This window comes from Chenopodium album, chromosome 1 (genome assembly GCF_948465745.1).
Source record: "Chenopodium album chromosome 1, dcCheAlbu1.1, whole genome shotgun sequence".
NCBI lineage: Eukaryota > Viridiplantae > Streptophyta > Magnoliopsida > Caryophyllales > Amaranthaceae > Chenopodium > Chenopodium album.
In genome coordinates this window covers 13,518,136-13,531,688 of record NC_137834.1, presented here as the reverse complement: position 1 = coordinate 13,531,688, position 13,553 = coordinate 13,518,136, and the positions used below count along the sequence as shown (strand labels likewise).

The following is a 13,553-nucleotide window of genomic DNA, read 5'->3' as shown; positions in this document are numbered from 1 at the left end:
AGGCAATCTCTTTTCAGGTGCAGGATCTTGAATAGGTCAAATGGGAGTAATGAGTCCCTTGGCATGGATTCGATCGAAGGTAGTATCGTAGCTCATCCCAATGGGGGTGAAGTCTTTCCTTAGTTGCTTCTTAGATCCTTGGTTATCCATGGCTAAAACTTCAATGAGATTAAAGGTACTAACATTGTTACTAGAGTAGGCGTTTTCGGAAGAAGAAAGATTGACGTTCTTCTTTCCTTTCCAGCCACTGTGGTTACCATTGTTAGTAGCTTTTTGTTTTGCGAGGTCATATTTGACCTCGATGCCTATGTCATAGACGGCCTTGAAAGTATTCAAGTTGTGTTGGTATTTTAAGTGCTTTGAATACTTTTCTTGTAAATTTTTAATGAACATCCTCAGAGATTCTTTTTCGGAGGGCACCTCAATCATCTTAGCGAAAGTTTCCCTCCACTTATTGAAGAAAGAAGTAAAGCCTTCATTATCTCTTTGTCTTAACATCTCAAGTTATCTATAATCAATTTCGACTTGAATATTGCACTTATAACTATCAATGAAAGCGCTTACTATCGATTCCCAGGTAGAGGTTTTCTCTTTGTCAAGGGAGAAGAACCATTGTTGGCAAACGGTTTCAAGAGATAAGGAAAACAAGGAATGAAAGACTTTCTTATCAATCCCCTTAATATTAATTATAGTTTCAAAGGCTCTTAAGTGAAGATAAGGATTATATGTTGCCTTGAATTTAGGGATATCGGTGGCATTGAACTTCTGCAGAAGAAGCTCCTTGTCCACCTAGACCCCTTGTGAACTAATTCCTTGAAACTTGTAATCACTAGATAACTTGCTCAAGCTTTCTTGCATAAGGTCCATTTGTTGTTGCTTCACAAGGTCATTGATTTTGAGGGTTAAAGCCTTCAATGTCTCAGTCACGTCAGCCAACTGCTTCTTGAGTTCATTGACTTATTCTTGACTTGCCATTATCTTCTTAGCTTTTATTTTTCGACCGACTGGTTTATCAAAAAGTTGAACTTGAATAAAGGGGTTGTCTTTGATTAATCGCCCTTCTCTTCTTGACCAAGTACTGTGGAAAGGGAAATTAGGGATATTCATTGTTAATTATTTGACTTAAACTCTATTCAACATGCATGGATGGAAGAAGGTTGGAAGAATGAAGGTTGTGATATGAAGAAAGATGATGTAGATGGAGGGATAAAAAAATTAGGAATAGAATGTACCCCCAACTCAAATGACAAAAAAAAACCGACTCATGCATCAACCTAAGACATGGTCATGGTGACATATACTTAAAGTGTGTGCTAAGACTAGTGAGTGTAGGGGACATTTTAAGACTCGTGTCATGACCATGTGACTAGATTATGTGACTAGACTCGAACAAAGACTAAGTTAAGACCTCACGTATATGTATTAAACTAGACAGGATGTGGTATTTTAGTCATAACTTTCGATCTGTGACTATTATTGGGATGAAACCAACGCCAAATCGTATTTCTTTCTAGAACTCCGGATATGACAAAAACTAGTTGACGCTTGTGCAGTATACGGGAATAAAAAATTCGGGTTGACTTAAAGGAACTATGACTTGATTTTAAGTTTATTTTTTAGTTCAAATTAATTAATTAATTAATTAAACAAAGTCCCTTAGTCATTAGTTAGTTTATTAAGACTTATTTACAAACACAAGTCAAACCAAACGGTTAGTTTAGTCACATAATAAGTATGCACAAGTAAGAGATGCACAAGAAGATAAGTAGTCACACACATGATGCAATGAGTTCGCAACCTAACCATGGCTCTAGTTCTCTAAAGTTCGGGATATGGGTTAGTCAAAGAGGGTCCATGGTTAATTGTCCGGATGCACCACGCGGAAGCCTTACCTTTTGATGGGTTGGTGCGAGTGGATGGGACACCGCGAGTTAAAAACTCGCTTCCATGGTTTGGTGAATTCAACATTCTCGGATGTACCCTTTGTTGCACAGAGCGTTCAATCAGGTAGATGGAGCATAAATTCCCAGAGGATTATGTCCATATGTAGAACACATATAGGTTTCAGAAAAGTGAGAAAAACTCAATCAGGAAGTAGGATCGAGCAAACAGTGCTAAAAACTGTTCAAAATTAGAATGCATATTTCTGGCGCAGTATTGGAAGAACTTGGCGCCAGCGAACAGAGGTCGTCGCCGCAATTTGGCTCTGGCGCCTAGCGACAGGAGTGTCGCCTGGCGCCAAAGTCAAATCCTCGGCGACAGACTCTGTTTTCTTACGCTAGTTCCTACATGCCTCAGCAGCTTTCTGTGCTCGATATAATTTTTCAGTTTCGCGTAGTATTATTTCAATCCTAGTTGTGAAAAATATTCCTCAAATTTCCTACGTGTAAAATTCCTATGTTTTAACTCATTACGGATGGTCTTTCCAATGAGATCTTTTTTATGCATATGACAATAATGTTAATCAAAATTTCGCACATAAAATACTTAGAACTTTTCGAGTCTCATCCGCTCATTCTAAATCATTGCCAAAATAAATATTAGGAATTAAAATAGAAATCCTCCCCAGCGGAGTCGCAAAAAAACTAATGGGAATATTTCAAGCATTACCCCAAACTTGAACCCCACTGTGATCATACACTAAAGTACGATGGCGTCCAAAGGGAAAGAAGATAGAGCAAAAGAGTCGACAACAAGTTTTAGGAACTTTTAAACCGTTCACGAGGTGAAGGTTACACCCCTTAACGATCCAGGAGGTCGTCAACTCCAATAGGTCTGGAGCCATGACTGGTAGTTCGGGGATGAAGGTACAAATCCAACCTAAAAGAGATTGAACCTGCCCTAACAATAGGCCTCTACATTATTCTAATCGTATTCATGTGCGCTTTCTGACTAACATGCAATAAATAGGTTTACCCTAAACCTGTTTATCTATGTTGGTTGAATATTAATGCACAAACAAATCTATTATTGGCGATCACTTGAATTATAATCATATTAGCCCTAAACAAGATTATTAATTATCTTATTAAGCGTGATTACAAGTACAAATTCCCTTTAAACATGCATAAAAGGTGTGATCAAGAAATAAAAAATAAATATAATCAAGCAACATAATAATCACAATTATAAAAATAACCATAATCATAATCATAATCATAATCATGTTAAAGTATAACAATAGCAAGATCCTAGGCATGATACTAACAAGATTAATAACAAACCCTAGCATGTCACTTAACATTAAAAATCAAATATTTAGGCCTAACATGATACTATCATGAATATTAGGAAGAGAATAGGAAGCATCGCAGGAATCACAATTGTCATATTTGATATTAGAAATTATAGTTATTACCCTAAACATGATACTAGGAAGCAATAAAACATCATAACATGACACTAGGAATCACAATAACAATCTAAACATGATTTCTAAATCATAATATCAATTAAAGCACTTATTTGGATGCCTCGTATCTCTTTCTAATAACAAAATACACACGTTAGTAACTTCAAGGAAAATAATAAATAAAACAATTAAATTAAATAATTGAGATAGAGATTTGGGACCAAACCCTCAGAAATTAAAACCTTTCACGTCTAGGGAAAAGGCAACTTCGAACTTGGCTAGGTGCTTTTAGATCTTGTGACTGCGGAATTTTGTATGCAAAATGCTAGTTTAGAAAAGAGAGAGAGGGGAATCAAGAGATTCTTGATGAGAGTTGGTGATAGAGAGAATTGATGATTTTTTTATGATTGAAAACGGAGGTCTAAGGAGGATATTTATAGAGATAATCAGCGGGATATAATAAAAAAATGAATCAGAGTTTCGAAAAGAATAAAACACGACTGCAGCGCTAAACACGCACGTGTCGCCAAACGCTAGGTCTGGCGCTAGACGCCAGGTCTGTCGCCAGACGCTGGAAATAAATTTCCACGCGTCTTCTTATTTTGATAAAATTTAACCGTACGAGAGGGGAAAATCTTATTTTCCTTAAAAACACTTCTTTTATTCTGATTAAAACTCTTAAAAGTCAACTAAAGTCAATTTATCAATGCTAATTAAATTAGGATTCAAAAGAACCTTCTAGAAGAATCTAGAAGACTATAATCAATTCTAATCGCATTAGAAATGATAAATCAATATTAGGCCCTCCTCTAGATCATTGGGCCGCATATAAAGATCAAACCGGGCTCATTTTAGTAATTTGGCCATAACTTCCTCATTATTCATCGGAATTGGGCTTATAATATATCGTTGGAAAGCTCTTTTCAAGCTCAACCCTACTACATCATTATTGGACCCTTGTCATGGACAAAACCAAACTAGATTGGCTGTTTTTCTTAAAAAAAGGTTTTCAAAAACAGAGAGAAAGAAAAGAAATAAAACCTAACCGCAACACTAAACTTTCCACACTTTCACTTCATTCGATTATGATTCGACGTGAAAGGTACTCATCACTGGGATTTTTTTTAGTAGACAAAAATAGGTGTCTACACTAGGCAATTTAGTGAGGGCTATAAATAGTTTTTTTGCTCATTTTAGAGGGGAGATTTCGTATTTTAGTAGTTTTTAGGTTAGTTTTAGGTTTTTAGAGAAAGAAACATTCAAATTTTGGAGAGAGAAAGTGAGAAACACAATGGTTTTCATGGATTTTGGATAATCATAGGAGGAATTTGATGATTTTAAGATCTCCATCTTATATCAATGAGCATTCTTACTCTCTATTCTCTTTATGCTTTCTTTAATTGCTTTGTTAATCATGTTTGAGTAGATTTCCTTCTACTAGGTGTTGAGTAAATCTTTGTAATGGTTACTTGAGTAATTTGAGATAAATTTGATGTTAATTGTGTGATTAAATTGATTGAATTAATGATGGCATGCTGTTTGTTTTAGATTGGTTTGATCTCCCATGATAGCAAACTTGGTTGCATATTAGTTCTTATTTGACAAGGGATTGTGAATTAGAATTTATATATTTGATTGCATTTTGGGTAAATTTCATCTATGCACCTAGTCAATGAGGGATCTAGGCTAGGAATTTGAGAGATTGCTCTTGAGTGTAATTAATTCCCATTTTAATTCTTTCTTTGCATGATTTATTATCAATTGGATTCTCATTAACTTGTGAATTGTTCAAAGTGGATCTTTGCCCCTAGTAGACTTTATAATGTCTTGGTCTTTATATGTGTGTAAGTGTAGTTGTAGTGTCCAATATCCATAAACCGAATTCGGCGTAGCTTAAGCATTAGATCGAGAACAATCTAACATTACTGTTCCTTGTGGTTCGACTCCGAACTTACCACTAGACTTGTTTAGGGGTTAGTTTAGGATTATAATAAATTTTGTTTAGTCGTGAGGAGGTTAGTCAACGACCTAATTTCCCCGCGCTCAATTACATTTTTACATCACTCTTTATTGATTTTTAACTTTTAATAGTACTTCTTTCAATTTTTATGTGAGTTTAATTGATATTTGCAAGTTGCAATTACCCAATTTTACTCGCTTTAAAACCCTAGGTTGTAGATCTTGCTGAATTACTATTTCTTCAATTAAAATTCTTATTGGATTCGACAAGTTAAGATCTTTTTTATTACAATATGAAAAAATTAATATTGGAAATGTTTATTTATTAGAGTACAGGAAAAAAAACAAATTACTATTACTAGAGCAGAGTAGAATGGTTAATGGCATAGAGAATGTATCGTGGTGCTAAAAGAAACTCCTTGAAAGAAAAGTTTGCATCGAACTCAATGGTGAGATACTGATTGCTTTAATGTGTTTCTGGTTTTGAATGATTTTGATGATAATGTTATGAAGTTGTTGGCAGGGCAATGCAGTTGGATGCTAATTAAGTACAGCTGATCTTGACGGAGTATACTGGTCCTCAGTACAAAATAATGAGATAGATTATATTGGTCATCAGTATGAAATAGAGATACGAGCTACGGTAAATTTTACTCAAAACATGGGAATTATTAATCCATTATAGCTAGAAAAGTAATGAGCTTTTGTTTTGCTTACTCTTGTTTTTCAAATATTTGTATTTTATCAAGTTCTTAATTATCCTTGCAATTGAGTGATATGATGGTATTGTATTTGCATCATGTTGCTGTCAACTTTTGGTACTATTGATTGGTAATATTTGTATTTTATCAAGTTCTTAATCCTTGCACTTGATAGTTTGTTAATGCATTTCTTGTTCCAATGTGTTTTTACCATTATAAAATGCATCAACTACGTATACTACATTAATTTATTCTATGGAAATTTTCATAAGCATACAAGGAAGAGAATGGAGGATATAAACCTCTTTATATCTGTCTAATATGTAAATGTTTTTCACTTAAGTTTTATTTTCTTTCTTCATTCCTTATTCTTAAATTTTCAAAGGCAAGACAGAGTCTACACTTTTGTTTATCAATTTCTCTAAATACTACATCATGCCATCTTGCTGATGTGATCCTCAGAACTTATCAGGTTCTTAAAATTCTGCTCATTTTTCTATCTTATTCCCTCTTTCTATTTTTTGTCTTTTTAGTTTTAGAATAGGGGTGTGTGCTTGATTGTTTGGTTTGTGCCTTGGTTGAGAAAATACCCTCACTCTCAGCATCGATCTGATATTGGTGTTTGTTAGATTTGCTTATAAGTTGCTTTAGTACTTTGGCAGCTGGTCTCGCCCTTAAGGTGGATGAGAAAATTCTTAAGAATCCATATATAAGGAAGGAGCTCGGTACTCATTTCCTTATTATATCTTTCTATCTGTCTCTCTCTCCCTTATATTTACATTGAATTTTATTTGTGCTTTCCTAAAGTACATAAGTTGTCCAAACTCTAATAGTTATGAAGGTTTGCATCATATTATTGCCTTTTCTAGTAATTCCTTTAGTCTTTTACATCTTTAGCATCTAAAAAAGTAGAATGAAGAATTTGAAAATCATACTAGTTGTTTTAAGACATGATTTGGGAAAGCACAAGTTGAACAAGATTTCTTCGTGAATATGTATTCAGATATCTAATTTACTTGTGATTTATAGTCATGCCTCCAATATGGTGCAGGGATAGGCCTTGGTTTGGTAATCCTAAAATGTTTTCAGGATCTTTTGATTGTAATATCTGTAAATCATTTTTTTTGCAGTGGTTATAATTCAAACTAAGAGAGATACCCAAGCCTTCTACATTGCGTAGCTAGGCTGTGGGCTTTGTTAACTTGGATTCTGCCTACTTTAATACAAATTACTAGATCTACTTTTTCTGCTACTATTTTAATGTCTTCAGCAATGTTCTTTAGCTTTTCCTTGGATGCTGCTGTGTTGATTAGAGGTTGGACCATGTCTTGTGAGTTTGATTTAATAATAATATTGGAGAAATTCATGGAGACTTCTTTGAGTGCTCTGAGCCACTTAAATGATTTTTCTCTCTAAGAATTTTTTATTTATTTAATTATTTTAGTCCATGTTTCTCTTGATTTATTCTATTTCTTATGCCTTGAGTTGGAAAACTTGAAAATAGACTCTGAACTGGTTGTATTTTTGTAGATATGTGTTTGTGTAATTTGGACCTTTTCGATACCTTGTTTGTGATAGATACTTACTAAATCTTTTGAACAAAAAAAGTATAAATTTAAATAAATTTAGTTTCTATTACCATAATGGTTATCTGAATACTTCTAGTTTGGCACCTAGGTTAAGTTAGCCAGGAGTTAAACGTCAAATCAATTTTAAAGTGGTGCTTAGCCTTACCTTTACAATTGCAATGAGACTATTCCTACTCTTCACATTCTATTAATGATTCATACTTTGCAATTATTCATTCCGAAATCTGCTTGGAATGCATATCCATGCCTCTTCTTTTTAGATTACTGTTACACCATCATTGATCGCTGGTGTTGCATCGTGCATATACTCCTGATTTTCCAAGCATAATCAGTCTTGTTATTTCCTTGTTTACAAGTCCATAATTCTCAATATATACCAACAAAATAAATTATGTTTGTCCTATAAGACTCGTAACATTAAGGATGCATCTTATGTTTTTGCAGGAAGTGAGTCCTAGTAAATTGTATGAAGCGTATGGACTATGGAGTTAGTTTCTTGTTCAATGTCGATTACCCATGCATGCAGAAGATGTTCGTCGTGCACACATTTTTCTAGCAGAGAACAAATCAACTGTAGGGCATTGCATCTGCTCTGCTGGACAAATCAACTAGTGTTGTTGATCTCCTCGAAGTTTCTCAGCAACAATTTTTTTTGGGCATTATCTTTTATATGCTTGCTGGACGCTGCTATTGCTTACTACTAGTCCTTGACGCTGTTGTATTTTACATATACTCCTAACCTTGAACCATTGTAAATTCTTGAAGGCTTGAAGCATTATAATTTATTTATTTTTTGATGAACTAGCATTGTAAAATTACCGGCATTTATAAATGAAAAAATTTATGATTATATGTGTAAATGTTTGTATATAATTAAGGTATAAACTAAAAATAATAATAAAAAAGCTATTAGGCATTATAAGTAGTTGTTATAGAAAAATTCACGACGCTTTTTTGTGTAGAAACTTGTGTGTAAATCAAATATTTCAAAAGGAAAAACTAGATGTAAGAGAGCGTCAAGAGATATAGCGGCACAAAAAAGCATCGCCAAATTTGGGAACTTGCGCGAACCATTCAAGATATCAACGCTTCGTATAAAAATGTGGAATGAAAAAAGTGTCGGGAATCTCGACGCTTTTTGGAGTAAAAGAGAATTCTCGACTCACGTTTTTTCTACGCTTTTTTAAAGCGTCGAGAAAAAATTTTAGACGCTTTTAGGCGTCCAAAATCAGCCTGAAAAGCGTCGAAAAAACAAGGAAATTCTAGTAGTCTTCGCTAAATATCATCCCGAGGCTATTGAACCCACCAAATATGGCATTTTCTAAACATGCTGAAAGTGGGTTCAACATCCCAAAATAATGATAGCACCACAATGAACCCACCAAGTTCAAACTTTCTTCAAATTTTAGCACAATTTCCCCTATCTTACCTTACTAAAATTTCTTACCCTTTTACCTAATATCCGATAAAATCGAACATAATTACAACTAAAGCCGCGAAACACCTTCCCATTGCTCATGCTCATTTGGATTAATCCAATTCCATGAATTTACCCTATAAATCCAAAAGAAAAACAAGTGAAATAAAAGAAAGAAAATTAAAAAAAAGAAATCAAAAGAAAAGGTTAGAAATCTCCGGGTTGCCTCTCGGGAAGCGCTTGCTTATGATCCTAAGCTCGACCCTTCCTCCAAATCATGGAGGGTCAAAGAACACCACCTTCTTCAAAGTGGTGGAAGACACAAATTCCTCTTCAATAATTAGCAACTTCTCATTGTTGCTTGATAAAACTTCGTTTGATTGGACTTCTAAATTAAAGCAAGCCTCTCTTGCTTCAACTTCATTCTCATTCTCTTCTTCCTAGAAGCTCTCGCTTTCTTCTTAACCTTGTTCCTTTTTGTAGACAGTTTCACACCATCCACATCCATGGAATCATCCTCCTCCGGCCTCTTGAGGGCAAAGCTCAAACCAATGCAGAATGTCAATTACCTCTTCGTCCATAGCCTTTGAAAGCTCCTTTTTCTCTTCACTAACTTTCATGAAATCAAATCTCACAAGAACATCATCAAAGATCTCATGAACATCGTTAGTCAAAGAATTAATCACACAAACATTATCAATAGAGCGAGGGGAATTAACACACATGATTCCTTTCACAATGGACAAAGACTCATGCATTGGTTTTAACTCAAAACTTTCCTCATTATTACCAACTCCCAAAGTAATACGACCTCCCTTAATATCTATCAAAACTCCCGAAGTAGCTAAAAAGGGTCTCCCTAAAATGATAGGAATATGGTCATCTTCCGCAATCTCTAGCACAATGAAATCAACGGGGATAGTGAAATCTCCTATCTTGAGGGGGACATCCTCAACTCTACCTTTTGGAAACTTAATAGAACGGTCGGACAATTGAAGGGTCATGTTGGATGGAAGGAGCTCACCTATCTTAAGTCTCTTGAAGACATAATAAAGCATGATGCTAACACTAGCACCAAGATCACAAAGGGCATTTTGGAATAATTTACCATTAATATTGCAAGGGATGGAGAAATTCCCCGGGTCTTTCATCTTAGGGAGCAAGTCATCATGGATAAAGGCACTACAACACTCCCCCAAACCCACCTGCTCAACAACATTGCAATCTCTCTTGCCGCTCAAAATTTCCTTAAGAAACTTATAATAGTTAGGCATTTGTTCCAAGACTTCGGTGAAAGGAATAGAAAGATTAATTTCCTTAAGCATCTCGATGAATTTTCCAAATTGTTCATCAAATTTATGCCTATTGAACTTTGGGGGCAAGGAAATTTGGGTTTATAGACTTATTTTTTATTTCTCTTTCACTTTCTCAAATTGTTCCTTAGCAACTTCCTCATCCAAAGGGCTCTCATCTCCCTCATTCTCAATTGGACTCTATTTCGCATCATTCTTCTTAGACACCTCACTCTCAAGGACCATACCACTCCTAGTGGTGATAGAACAAACCAGTTCCTTAAGATCAATTCCTTGTGAAGGTAAAGAAGAAAGTGTAGCATGCTCTTTCGAGGTGTTGGCTAGTTGAATGATTTGGGTCTCAAGCATCTTTCCATGAGTTAACATGTCATGAAACATTTTGTTACTAGACGATATGTAATCATTCAATTTCTTGGCTTGATCTACCATGACATTCTCTAACCTCCTCATAGAATGAGAGAGTTGATCATAGGAATTATCACCTTGCCCTTGGATCTGTGGAGTAAATTCGGGTGGGGGACCTCTTTGAGCATTGTTTTGAAAATTTCCCCTACTTTGATTACTCCAATTACCCCTACCATGATTTTGGCCGAAATATCAATTATGGTTACCATAACCTTGGTTATGATCCCCATATACTTGGGCGTGACTTTGATCATTATAACCATAGTTGTGATGGTTACCACGAAACCCTTGTGTTACTTGGTTCCTATAACCACTATTTTGGTTATAACTATCATAGCTCTCATGGTTGTGATAATTCCTATTCTCAACATTCTTTTGAACATTGAATCTAGGTCCAAAATCATTATTATCAACATAATTCACATGCTCATTCTCATTTCCATCATATTCATTACATCCATAAATAGGAACATTAGGGAAATTAGAAGCATCATGATCATTCTTTCCACATAAATCACAAACTAAACATTCTATAATCATGCAACAAGAAGCAAAAAGAGGGTTAAAGTAAGAATATGTACCGCTCCCCGGAAATTGGGAGGGGAGAGTTTGTGCTTGTGAAGAAGCATTCTCAAGCTTAGCCTTGATGGAAACCACCTCCTTCCCTAAGTTCGAAAGTAGTGTGGACAAATTGTTAATAGCGTTGAGTTGATCAATCGAGCCATTTTCTCTTGTCGTCTCTATCTCAATTTCTTGCCAATCCATGTAGTTCCTCACTACATCATCTATCACATTCACAACCTCTTCCACCGTATTGTTCATGATTGGGCCTCCGGCTCCGGCATAAGACTAGACCTCCCTTGAGGACTCAAACCACCATAAAAGATTTGAATGATTTGGTAAGTTGAAAATACATGGTGAGGACACTCTCTTTGATAATCCTTGTACCTCTCCCATGCTTCATAGAGGCTTTCACTAGTCCTTTGCTTGAAACTTTGGATCAAAGCTCTAGTCTCCGCCGTTTTCTTTTGAGGGAAGAAACGGGAAAGAAATTCCTTGGTGAATTCATCCCAAGTTCTCAAGGAATAAGGCTTCACTTCCTTATCAAGCCATTCTTGCGCTCTTCCAATTAGAGAAAAGGGAAATAGTTTAAGCCTTATGAATTCTTGAGCAACCCCGTTTACCTTAATTGTGTTGCAATATTTCTCGAACTCCTTTAGATGATTGAGGGGGCTTTCATTTGTTCCTCCACTATATTTTCTTCTTTCAATCAAATTTATCATTGTCGTCTTGATTTCAAAATCACTATCCGGGATTAATAATGGAGCAATCCCGCTCTCATACTTGTATGCACCCGGAGTGCCCAACTCCTTCAACGTAAGCCTTGGGACTTCTCCCATGTTAACTTGCTCACATAAACTCAAAAGAAATTATTAGTAGCATGACTACAAATGTAGCCTAAAGGAGAAAAATCTTTTTGTATTTTTGAATTTAGATGAAATAGACTCAACAACAATAGCAAACAACTACGCTATTCCCCGACAACGGCGCCATTTTGACGAAGGGGTGAACAAGGTCGTTGAAACTAATCCTCCCTCGGTAAAACAAAATTAGTAATCACTCAACACACCCTTATAACTAGCATATGAGTAAGTCGAGGGTCGAACCACTAGGAATGGGAGGTAGTCACTATTGCTAGAGTTAATCTATTTCGAAGAAGTGAATTAAGGTGAGTGTACTCTAAAACAACTAAGAAAACGAGATTAAAACCGAATATATCAAACACTAGGGTTTAGGATCCACATACACATGCAATGGATACAACTAACTGGGATTGGAATTGACTAAGTCGAGTGTTGCGAGGGAAAGTCAATTAAGCAATCAAGAGAGTATGATAGGCTATTCTCCTATAGATCAAACTAGCGTCAACTACGAGAGACTCTAGCTAGGAACTTCACAAACCAACTCCATCAAAAAATGCAAGCCACAAATCAATTGTCCGTATCAATGTGAACTTGCAATGTAATCTAGTGCAACGATCAAAGTTAGCTACTCTTCAATCAATCACACACATGCACATAATCAATCAACCAATTTAATCACTACATCAACTCCATCAATTTCCCTCAATTAGCATCAATCCATTACTCATATATGATTCACCAATCCCCTAGAAAGAAAACTACTCACAATCCATGGAAATCAAGATCAAAAGTAAGTTAAACAACAAATTCATCATCATCATATTAATCAAACTAATTCAATCACAAACCAATCAAACTTAAACAATCAACAAAACAATTGAAATCGAAAGCTAAAGATTGCATTTAAGTAAAATAAATACTTACAAACTTGCTTCAAATCAATGGAGAAAATGATTAGAATCATCAATCTTCGATCATCAATCAAGAATTTCACTCTGTACAAACTAGAGTTTTTCTCTCTTCAAAATGATCTAAAATTCCTACTCTAATTCTCTTCTCTCTCTAACAATAGAAGGAAAGTCTATATATGGTAAAACTAACAAAGAGAAATTAGTCAGATCGTCCAAAATAGACCCGTACAGGCGCGACTATCTTCAAGGGAGAGAGCGGCCGCGCAAAACTGGGTACGGAACAGAGACTCTAAGAGGCGCGGTCGTGCCATGGTCACGTGCGCCCGCGCCTGGGAAAAGGGTAGCCTCCTACACCTTCGACTTTTCTCTTCCTTGTGCACTCCACTTGATGATGTTGATGAGCAAGGAAGAAGGTAGTCTTCAAATAGCCTCCACAGTGGGTTCAACACCAAGAATGGTGTACCCACCGCTTGCATGCACGA

At 35.7% G+C, this 13,553-nt stretch overlaps 1 non-coding gene across 1 annotated transcript; it reads left to right on the top strand.

The window, feature by feature from the left end:
• Nucleotides 1-11,646: 11,646 nt before the first annotated feature.
• On the top strand, nucleotides 11,647-11,751 carry LOC145564227 (small nucleolar RNA R71). The gene has a single exon (XR_014094774.1). It is a non-coding gene; the product is annotated as a small nucleolar RNA R71 (small nucleolar RNA).
• The last annotated feature ends 1,802 nt before the right edge of the window (nucleotides 11,752-13,553 follow it).